Genomic DNA, 12,790 nt, shown 5'->3' with positions numbered 1-12,790 from the left:
TCAGTTATCTTCTAAACAGAAAACGAAAACAAACACAATGGTGATACAGAACATATAACTATTTAAGATGTATGAATGGACATTTAAATAGTTTATTAATCATTTACTTAAACTTTCTAAGTGATCTATGAACCACTGACACCTCCTAAATAACTGGTTTGTAAATAAAGCAAAATAATAATGCTTTGTTTAATGTTTGTAAATAATGCTAAATTGATCATTAATAAATAATGAAAATACAATTATTAAAAATTATAGATATGCGTATAAATCAAGAATAAAGCATTTATAGCTGTATTTATAAACTGCTTATTAATGTCTATTAATGCTTTATTAATGATGAATGATATGTTTATTAATGCTTAGCTAATGATTGTTACCATATTTGTTTCTGCAATCATATACAATTAGAGTAGTGAAGATCCCATTTTTCTGAGGGTGTGTCTTTAGCCCCGTTGTGCGCTACTAAATGTGCACCCAAAGCACTTCACAATCATGTCAGGGGTTTCTCCTCACGCACCAGTGTTCAGTATTTAAAGGTATGATACGACTGCACCAGTGCGCTCACACACACACACCAGCTATAGCTGGAGAGGAGAGAGAGTGATAGAGCCATGGCTTTAATGGATGGGGATTATTCAGAGGCCATGATTGATAAGAGCCAATGCAGGGAATCTGTCCAGGACACCGGGGTTACACCTCTAATCTTTACAAGAAGTGCCATGGGATTTTTAATGACCACAGTGAGTTAGGACCTCGGTTTTATCTAATCCGAAGGACGGTGCTCTATTGACAGTATAGTGTCCCCAACACTATAATGGGACATTAGGACCCACACAGACCACAGGGTGAGCACCTCCTGCTGGCCTCACTAACACCTCTTCCAGCAGCAACCTAGGCTGTGTCTGAATCGCCCCCTATACCCTTAAGTAGGGCACTATTTGAAGGGAACAGCCATTTGTAGTGGTGTCTGTAAGCAGAGTGGACGTTATCGACTGCACTCATTCAATCCCATAATGCACCACAATGACAAGTGTATAACTGATGTACACTCAATGACTAGAAAATACCCATAATGCACTGTGAATTCCCACAGGCACCCGCAACTGAATCATCCATCCCATCCATTTATTAAAACTGCTGGTCCAATGTGGGTACAGCATAATATCATAAAGGTATTAATTCCTTTTTATTTAATTATTAAATTGTTAAATTGAGGTTTATACACAGTTTCCATGACAGTTATATTTTCATTCCGACTGGAGCTGCCAGTTTGCTAAGCTTCAAATGATTATTAAACAGCAAACACAAACTAAATAAAAGCAGCAGCGCTTCCGGCGCACTCAGTGTCCGAATTCACTCGCTCGTTTTTCTTTACTCCTTCAAGGGGACTATAGTAGTCTAATGTAGGGAATAGTGATTAAGGGTATGGGGGCGATTTTGAACACAGCCCTAGTTTTCACAGGAGATCTCCCATCCAGGTATTGATCAGGCTTAGCTTTAGTGGGACAACCAGTCTTGGGCTACAGGATGATGTGGCCATAACTTAGTTAACACCAGTCAAATTAGACAGATGCCAAAATGGACAGGTTGCATAACATAATCCGAAAACTATGAAGAAAAAACCTGAGGGACAAATAAGTAATGTGTCTCCGACTGCATTAAATATTGGTAATAATCAAGGTTCACTATGTGCTGAATTATTAGCTTTAATATTGTAGTTGTGATCTGAACTCAGATTTGAATCTCATTTTGCTGCTTGTATATCAAAGCTAACAGAACAAAGGCATGGAATCACAATGAAACTGCAGCTGTCATGTTCGGTATAAGCTGTGCAAAAATTTGCAAGCAATGCTTTTCATGTTTTAACAAACCCAATGAGTTTCTCTTTATGGATGGTCAGACTTTAAAAGAAAACTCTTCTAAAGAGGCAAACTCAGACCTCATTAATTTAATCCATACATGAACTTAAGTGAAAAAAAGAATGTAATTAAATTATTTGCAGTAATAATTTTTTTGAACATAGTTAAATAGAAAATCATTCCATTATGTGAAGGTGAATTTTCAAAAAGTTTTCAGGCCCCCAAACCACTGCTGTAATGTAAATGATTGGCCAAAACGCCTACAAAATTTTCAGTTTTTAGTTACACAATTATGTTGTGTAAACGTCTCTTCAATGTTTGAATTTTTTGGGGGAGATAAATGCATGAATGGCATACTAATAGGCCTAGTCAATGAACAATAAACTGGGTTAAAAAATAGGTAACACTTTATTTCGATAGTCCCCTTTAGACATTATACTAACTATAAGTAACTTTGCAGCTACATGTCAACTAACTGTCATTAGAGTATTAATAGACTGTCTGCTTAATATCTGCTAACACTTTATTTTGTTGGTCCCCCAACAGATATTCTTCTGACTATAAGTAACTTAGCAATTGCAAGTCAACTTATTCTACTAACCCGAACCTTAACACCTAACCATAACCTAACAGTCCACTGACAGTCTATTACAGTCTACTAATACTCTAATGACAGTTAGTTGACATGTAGTTGAAAAGTTACTTATAGTTAGTAGAATGTCTAAAGTGACTATCGAAATAAAGTGTAGCCAAAATACAATACAATAATAATAATAATACAGCAGTAATGTTTTTATATCATAATTTTCAGCCAAATACACTAAAATTTAAGTTATTATTCTTTGAAAATCTTACCTTCAATTGTTGCTCTCAAATCTAATGGGCAATTTCCCATATTCTGAACCGGCACATCATGACAATTCAGAATTCAAGAAAAAATGGCTTTGGTGTGATTTATATTAATGTTTTTTTATGTGCCACATTTGAATATGAATGCAGCACCAGGTCACTGTACAGTATGCTTTTATGTGGAAAGGAGCAGCTTGGACATTTTCCAAAGAAAAAAGAAAGTGATATGCTTTGAAACAATGCCAGATACCAAGCAAATTTTTCATTTTGAGATTAACTATCCCTTTAAAAAACTCCATTGATACTGTTGTTCCCTACATGGTGGTAAACAGCTTTGCAGTTCACGTGTCAAAGATTTTATTCTCAAATGATGTCTGGATTCTCCCTGTAGCGGGAGTTGTGTGCGTCGATGGCATAGATGTTTTCTTTAAACTCTCTCGCTCTTTCTCTCTCTCTCTGGTGTGTATCAAGGGAAGAGACGAGTGGCACTTTCTGTTCTCAACTTGCCAGTCCTCATTAGCATCTACAGTTCTGCTGGGCCAGAGGGATGTTTGCCATTAAATTTACATGCACACCCACTTCCACCACCCTCACACTACCACAAAAGTCTGGGAAATATTTGCTTTTGCAACTACTTCATGCATGTAGTTAAAGTACAACTCAAAGGTTTACAACTTAACAGTGCATAGCAAATGATAGACAAAACCAAACATGGAAGCCATAAATTAAGAACGTCAGCTGATGCGTTTGTGTGCTTGCAAAGGCGGCCTGCCAAAAAGATTCTCTGAAAAATTGTGATCTCCGCATTCATTGTAAACACAGGGCAGCAAAGCACAATGTCAACACATCTCCTCTTATCTAATCGTTTAATAGGAGTCACTCAGATCAATATTCCATTCAGCCATTCAGTTGGCAGTGTCCTGGCTCAATGTGTCCTTTCATCCAAAGATGATCAAAGTCTTTTTGAGATTCTGAAAAAGCAATGTTACCTATGCGTGCAAAGCCACTGCATGCGAGGAACTGATACTTATTTTAGCATTGCAGAACTACTTCTGAGATTATATTATTCAGTTATTATATTAGCGTTACCCCTGAAACAGTATTGTGTGGAGGTGAAGTATTGAATGTGTTGAAAGTTCAAAAGGTTTTTGATTAGATTTTTTGATTATTCGATTTTTGGCCGCTGACCTTTCGAGGCTAAACCAAGGATTACCAGACAATTTGTAGGACGTATTTTTTTAAGTTAAAATACTTTCTTCTATTCCAGTCGAGCATCTCTCCGAATTTAACAGAGAATGTATTTTAAAGTCCAGTTAAATTCCTGACTTTGAATTAAATTTGAATGATTGTAGCAAAATGACAGACAGACAGACAGACAGACAGACAGACAGACAGACAGACAGACAGACAGACAGATAGACAGATAGATAGATAGATAGATAGATAGATAGATAGATAGATAGATAGATAGATAGATAGATAGAGAGATAGATAGAGAGATAGATAGATAGATAGATAGATAGATAGATAGATAGATAGATAGATAGATAGATAGATAGATAGATAGATAGATAGATAGATAGATAGATAGATAGATAGATCAAGTTGAAACTATCCGATATACTAAAGTATAGTATAATGAATTTATGGAATATTTTGCATTTTGGTTGGATCCGCTTGCTGAACAATGGCAAATGTTTTTGTGGAAAAATGACTGTTTGAGGAACCTGGTAACAATTTTGTTTGGTGTTGCAGAAATTGAAACATCCCAAGATGTTTCTCAACCTATATTCAACAAGTCCTTTCCTTAATTTATTTATTTATTTATTTATTTATTTTCAGTTAAAAAATCCACAACTATCCTTTCACGATGTTATATGCAATGCCTTTCATGTGCTTGTCAAAACGAAGCATGGATGTGTTGAGAGGTATGTTTACACCCAGACACAAGTCATACTCTTAAGAGATGAGTCGAGGAAAGATAAACCAACAGTGATTTTTCTAGAGGTGCCCTAGTGACAGGATCGAGAAAGGTCCACTAGGCAGGACTTGAACTCGGGTCTCCCGAAGCACAACGGCGTTACATGTCGCTACATGCACTTGCCTACGAGGCTATCGACGCCGACTATAAGTGTATACTACAAATTGCACACTTTGTCTTCAATAACAACTGCACATTAAAAGACAAATAATACTTAGCTATACTATGTACAACATACTATTGTATACTATAATACTATTATATACTATAATGCTTTTTGAAAGTATACTTTCAATGCATTGTTACAATGATCATTTCCAGCACAAGGTTAAAATATACCTACAATATATTTTAATAAAGTGCAAATAAATACACTTTTAAAAAATAAACTGAATTTTCACTTCAAGTATATTTTTAGAAAATATATTTGTAGAAAATATACTAAAGTAAAATTATTTTAAACGGTGTTAAAAGTTGTGTAAGTGTGTGTGCGTGCGTGCGTGTGTGTGGTTGGGGGGGGGGGTGTAAGGTGGATATTATTAAGTATTTATATTTGAACTCATGGGAGGTCCAGTATACTTACATTTGTCAGAGGTAGTGTGGGTTTTGCTTTCAGGATTTATGTGTGCTGCTGGTTTCTCGTTTCTGCAGAGGGAAGCAGATGCAATAAGCTGGATGTAGTGCCGTTGTTCCTCTCCTGCGAGTAGATGACAGTTTTCCTGCCCTTGCCCATATCTATTATTTAGATATCTCTCTTTGGGGATGGGGCAATGAAACTGTGGATGTCTATAATCACAACACACACACACACACACACACACACACACACACACACACACACACACACACACACACACACACACACACACACACACACACACACACACACACACACACACACACAGCAGCCCTGCTCCTTATACAGCAGCAGAAAATAAAACATAACATGAGATATTTTCTAGGCACAAAGTAAGTGCAATATGACAATGGGGAATAGAAGGGTTCAGGTTAGCATATGGAGAAAATCAAGGTATAATCTGAGCTGAGAATGGACATGATTCCCAGTGGAATCCGACGCCGTGGGGGCAGAACAGAGGCTCTCTTTGTTTTCCATGCGGCAGGTGTGTTACAGGTGCTGCTGGAGGAGGGGAGGTGTTTTGTAGAGCAGTCGAATGCACCTGAGACTCCAGCCCTGAGCATGTAAAAATATACTCAGTGGAAACATTGCAATTACTGCAGTGTTGACAGCTCTGTGCTCTAAGTTTTTTAACTATTATATAATGGCCAACTTCATGAAACGTCTCCATATCACATTTCACTAAAAACCAAAGACAAAAAGGGATTTTGCATTGAGAAAATTACGAAATTGTCAACGGAAAATGTAATGAGAATTTAGGGTAGAAAGAAGTGTGAATTTACTTTTTTTTTTTTTAAATTGCTTAGACACTAAAAGTGTTACTTGAGGCCCAGTTAGCCAAATCATTCACTCATGTACCTAATGCAAAAACTACAAGCACATTATATGCTTTACACTCATTTTGCTATTGTACAACAGACTTTTTGCAAAATGCTAAACACATTTCTCTAGGCACATCACTTAAAACTAACAGCTCTTGTGTTTCATTTAGAAAATACTGTTATTTAACCCTCTGGGGACTAAGCTCTTTTTGGTCCGTTTTCTCTATTTTTACATTTGGGCTTATAAACTATATGTAATGGAGCTGGAACACTATGTGTTTGGTATCTATGGATTCAGAAGACCCTAAGCTAACATAAGCACACATGTAATATGTTTATAAAGGAAGTATGAGTGAAAATGTACCATAAACTAGAGAATTTCAAAAACGGAAATTAGATTTTTGGCATTTATTTTTCTGTAAATCACAAATCACACAACAATAGTGAACAGTTTTTGAACAAAAAATATATTTGTCAAAGCCTTTGCTTGACAGACATGTGTAATTGTTAAATAAAATGTGTAAAGAACAATGAAAAATTTAACTTTATTTACAAATAGTCCCAGGCGTTTTTCTTAGGAATGTTCAGAATTTTCTAAGCAATGCTTTCTCCTCGTCACTCTCCAGTAATTGTTCCAGAGCTTGTTCCACCGTAAATAGTTTACTGCTTACCATCATAAAAGTGCTAAAAATAATGCTATAATTGTATGTGTGTATATATATATATTATAATTGTTCTGTTTCTCTCTCATATCTCTGTGCGCTCTCGCTCCGTAAAGCCTTGTTTATACTCGACGCGTCCGTTTTCTTTCTGTCATCTCTGCCACTCAACGCTGTTTGCGTAATAGTATATAGTACCACCCCTTGCAAGGCTACAGAGTCCTCCGATTTGCTAGAATACGTCATGGTAACCTTCCTCTGATTGGGTAAGAAAATATTCCTCCATCGGCAATTTTTCCATTGGTTGTTGCTCGTGAATTTGCCAAACAACATCGATTTCATTGGACTTTGACGAAGTGGTATTGCGCAACAAGGAAGTGTGTATACAAGCCGGGTAAGTTTGTTATCACTATTTTCAGCGGAATCTGAGGAATACGGCAAAAAAGACAGCACCTCTCTATCATTAATAGTTTTTAAGATAATTACACATTTGTAAAAGTATGTCATTTTGGGCGGTACCTCCCAATCCGTCCCCTGAGGGTTAAATGCCACGATAATTTCCCAATTACCTACACCTAGGGCTGTAGTCAAGTCCACCTCTGTCGAGTTCAAGACCAGGACTAGTCGAGACCGAGTCAAGACCGAGTCCAAAGAGGTTCGAGTCCAAGACCAGGACTAGTCGAGACCGAGTCAAGACCGAGTCCAAAGAGGTTCGAGTCCAAGACCAGGACTAGTCGAGACCGAGTCAAGACCGAGTCCAAAGAGGTTCGAGTCCAAGACCAGGACTAGTCGAGGCCGAGTCCAAGTCAAGACCGAGTCCAACTGAGACAGTCAAGACAGAGACAAAAAAAAAAAAGAATCCCTTTCAAGACCACATACTTAACTATCTTTTTTAAGATAATCATTTTGCATTGTTATTTGTAATGATCAAAAAGCATGTGTACATATTAAAGTGTGCATATTAGCTGCCTGGTTGTTTTTAAATTCACTACAGGTTCAGAACAGTTTATTAGCAACACTGTGCATGAGCGTGAATCCCGCGAATCCCGCGATATCCATCTTTGATCTCACAGGTGTCAGATCCACTGCGAGAAGAGAAAACTGTCCGGCTTGGCTGTGCTTTTTCACTCCTCCCCTCACTGCAGCCACCTACTCTTGCATTCATTTCAGGCGAGGCAAAGCGCATCTCAAACAAGCCTATTCTCTCACAACCCTTTATGTTCGTTTTAGACTTTATATAACTCATTTAACACTGTTCTTATGAGGATACTCGACAAAACTGACATTTTGGGATTAATGTGAGTGATATTGTTCGTTCAAGCGCAAAAGAGAACTGGATTCCCAGCAAGCAATAGCCGTTATTTCACTGTCTTGGTTAACTGTAGACCCGATATAGTCCGGCTATGTGTAACCCACTTAACCTTGAATTTGGAAATATGGCGCACTGTCTGTGCGCATGAAAATGGTGCGCATCTTTCTGTACATCGTGTGTGTGTTTGTCATACATAAACAGGATTCACTGACAGCGCGTTCTCTTTTGTCTTGCCGCGCTTGAATGGTTTAAAAGCATTTGAATGAATAAGAGCGTGATCATATAATGTAACGCTAGCCAAAGTATGGCAGAAAATACAGATGCTGCGTTAAACCGGACAAAAATTAATCGCATGCATTAACGTTGACAGCACTAATTTGAATATAACTAAATGTAACTAAAGTTACCTGGTTTCAACTCACTTCTTCACTACACCTCGACCGATGTGTGTGTGTGTGTGTGTGCGTGTTCACGTGTGCGACAGAGAGAGCCCGGTCTGCAGCCCCACGGCCCGTTCACGTTTCGGTGCCCATCGCTAGTTCATATCGCAATGACACTGAAAATACTATTCATCTTTCAGCCCTACTTTCTAATCTCATAAAAAGACTCAAATGCAAATTAAAGGGGTCATCGGATGCAAAATTCACTTTTATATGGTGTTTGCATATAAATGTGTCTTTGCAGTTTGCGGACACAACCACCATACAATGAAAACAATCCATTCACTCCTTTTTTTTATCCTCAAAAAGCCTAAACACTCTCAATAATCAAGCTGTTTTTGATTTTCTGAGCAATAAGATGTCATATTGCTCATGCTCCGCCCACAACCCCTGACAGACTGTCCCGTATTAGCATATCTCCGCCCTCAGCCTCAGGTGAGCAGTTGCTCATTATCATTTAAAGAGACATGCACCAAAATGGATCGCTGTGAACAGAGCTGTTTTTGAGGAGGGAAAAAGGGTGTTGTTTTACACAACCATTGAGGAATTTTAATTGATGTCTCATCTGATGAGGCCAATTTTGCTTCTGCGTCGAGTGTACACCGTAGTGTGCATCGTAGGCTACGCATGTAGGCGACGCCGTCTTGAACATTTATACTTCTGCTTTATGTCTGTGTTGCTCTGCAGTTACAGCGCCGAAACGCTAGCTGGCGGGGGAGGCTTTTAATGTTCCACTCTGTTTAGATTCCTCGTGGCTGTTTTGAGTTTAGGCTACTACAAGCAATGGCGACTGAAAGAGAGCGGATCATGTTGGAGTTGGACCTTATCGCTCCATTTCCATGTTTCTTCACTGAATTTTCACTGAACTTCTGAATTTAAAAAGTGCAGAAGAACACGCCGGAAATGTGTAGGAGGAAACGCGATGCTTCCAAGCCGACCAATCGCAGATCTTGTGGTCCACATCTTTGCAACGTGTAGTTACAGTTTTGAGGAGGTGCACGTCAGGGTACGGTGTATGGTACACGTCTGTGCGTATGCTACGCCGTACCTACTGCGCGCACCCGACGCAGAAGTATAAATTGGCCTTAACTTTTACATTCGGGTTGGAACATGCCTGCCGTTAACTAAATGAAAATGATCCGCGCAGCGCACACACACGGAGCCAGGAATAGGGCGGAGCCAGACACATACCAAGCCAATGTCCATGGATATTCTTGATGGATTGTGAATTAAACCAATAATGTTACCCATTATCTGAACAACCACGCTCCATCACTGGTTTTGTTTTAAAGGAGAAAAAACATACATTGCTGGACTCGGCGAGACCAATGAACGAGACAAGTCCGAGTTTAAAATACTAACGAGTCCAAGTCAAGTCAGAGACAATAGAAAAAGGTCTCGAGTCCGGACTCGAGTACTACAGCACTACGTACACCCAATGATCATGTGTGAAAACACATGTGCATAAACTGATCACTTAGAAATCAAAACTCAGTGTTTTTTCAGAAATAAATCAAATATTTTTTTACCCTCTTGTACTTCTCTTTAAAGTGTAAATATACCTAATTTGATCACTTGGAAATCAAATCTCAATGTTTTAAGAAACAAATACATTTGCACTCTTGCATTTCTGTTTATTTTTCAAATATACAGTATGCTGAATATGCATGCTAAGTCCCACATGACGAAATACCGCCATCATCTTCAAACGATTTATGTGCCAGAAACCTTGATGGTCCTGCCAAAGACCTTGCACCGAGCGCCCACTCATGACTGCTTCCCATCCCGTGAGGGAAGCATCTGTCGAAAGCGTGACGCGTCGACAAGAAGCCCCCAGCACTGGGCCCTGGGCGAGGAACCAAGGTTTCTTCCACATGGAAGGTCGTGAGCCTTGGTCCCTCCCTTGGTCCTGAGGCACCACTGCAGGGGTCTCATGTACAGAAGGCCAAAAGTAATTACGTTGGACGCAGCTGCCATGAGACCCAACAGTCTCTGAAACTGTTTTACAGTGAGTGACTGGCCTAGTTTCACATTCCTTGCGGCTATGAGAATCGCAGAAATACGTGCAGGAGACAGACGTGCCTGCATTGTGGTCGAATCCCAAATTACACCTAGAAAAGTGGTCCTCTGAGCCTGGAAGAGCACACTCTTCTTGGTGTTGAGCCGCAACCCCAAACTCTTTATGTGGGACAGAACGACATCTCGATGCCGAACTGCCAACTGCTCTGACTGAGCTAAAATCAACCAATCGTCGATGTAATTTAATACGCGAATGCCCTGGAGTCTCAAAGGAGCCAGAGCTGCATCCACGCATTTTGTAAAGGTGCGGGGTGATAAACCTAGGCCAAATGGAAGAACCAGATACTGGTAAGCTTCGCCCCCGAAAGCGAACCTCAGGAACTGATGAGGATGGATAGATACATGGAAGTACGCGTCCTTCAAGTCTATTGTGACAAACCAGTCCTCGGACTGAATCTGTGATGCAATCTGTTTGAGTGTAAGCATTCTGAACTTGAGTTTCTGAACTCTGCTGTTTAGATGGCGCAGATCTAGAATAAGACGCAACCCTCCATCCTTCTTTTGAACAATGAAGTAACGGCTGTATAACCCTGACTCTCTGCTGGGAGGAGAAACCCTTTCTATAGCTCCTTTTCGAAGAAGTGTCAGTACTTCCTGCTCCATAACCAGAGCCTGCTGTGAGTCCACTACCGTAAAGAGGACCCCCTGAAATCTGTGCGCAGGAGAACCGAACTGAATTCTGTAACCCTTTTCTATTATGTGCTGGACCCATGTAGAAATATTTGGCAGAAGTTTCCACGCTGCCAGAAATTCCGATAAGGGAACCAGTCCCTCGAGACTGGCCTCTGGATTTGATTGAACAATCATCTCGGTGCCCTGAAGCGGCGAACCGGCAGGGATCAACCGAACTGACCGTTCTACAACCCTTCTCAGAGGATTGCATGGGGACGCTGACACCTCGGCGCCCTGAAGCGGCGAACCGGCAGGGAACAACCGAAAAATGGCAACGCTGCGACTCTCCTCGGAGAATCGCCCCCCGGAGGGTGCCAAGGAGGGACGGTTCCACGGAAGTGTTCCTCCCTGAAGGGGACCACCCTCAGAAGCCTGATAGCCTTGGCGTCAGGACTTCTTCTTAGACCAAGCTCTCTTAGTGATGACAGTCCTCAGATCCTGTCTACCTCTAACAGGCTTGGACTGTGACCGCCACTCAGGAACCCCAGATTGAGGAGGAGCCTGAGCGGCGACGCTCTGTTTTTGCTGACTTCTATGTGTGGAGCTCGTAGACGGAAGAGACTTCTCAGGCTTTATGTTGCGAGCAGCCTCGGGGACACTGGACCGGCGAGGAAGAAACCTCTGAAACGCAGCCGCTTGTTTTTTGTTTTCTTGAAACCTATCGACAACACAATTTATAGGGTCGCCGAACAGACTTGTAGGTGAAAGTGGTGTGTCCAGAAGAACAGACCTATCTTTATCCTTAATCTCTGATAGATTTAACCATAAATGACGTTCCGTGGCCACCAGGGCTGCCATAGAACGTCCCACAGATTTGGCCGTCTCCTTGGTGGCCCGGAGAGATAAATCTGTCGTGCGACGCAATTCTCGAATTGCATCAGCACTAACTTCCTCACAATCGTCCATGTCCCTCAGCAGGTCAGCCTGGTATGCTTGGAGAATCGACATAGTATGTAGGCATGCCGCGGCCTGCCTGCTGCCGAATACGCTTTACCCGCCAACAAAGATGTATTTTTTAAAGGTCTGGTGGGTAATGTCGGGGCTTTCAGAGAAGAAGATGACTCGGGGGAGAGATAGCTCTCTAGCGTGTCTTCAGCACGAGGCATAGTCAAATAACCATAGTGATCAATCCCTTGAATTTTACTATAATTACTAGTCTGCAGATTATGCACTCTGAAAGACGCCGGTTTAATCCAAGATCTCGACACCTCTGTGTGGAGATCGGCAAAACACGGGAGTTCCCGACGAGGAGGTCGTGATCTAGATGGTAGATAACGTTTATCTAAAAGGCTCTTTCTAGATTCAACATCAACATCATCGGCTGGCCCCTCAATATTTAATTTAGTAACAGCACGAGATAAAACCTCCAAAAGCTCCTCATCAGCAGGGGTATGAGCTGGCGAACACTCAATATCCCCCATATCAACGACATCCAGATCCTCAGAACTGGATAGCCATAATATTGGAGCCTCAGCCTG

Source organism: Siphateles boraxobius, unplaced genomic scaffold (assembly GCF_051911475.1).
Source record: "Siphateles boraxobius isolate OS27281-9 unplaced genomic scaffold, OSU_SipBor_1 48, whole genome shotgun sequence".
NCBI lineage: Eukaryota > Metazoa > Chordata > Actinopteri > Cypriniformes > Leuciscidae > Siphateles > Siphateles boraxobius.
The sequence above is the reverse complement of the archived record's forward strand: the minus strand, read 5'-3'. Positions refer to the sequence as shown.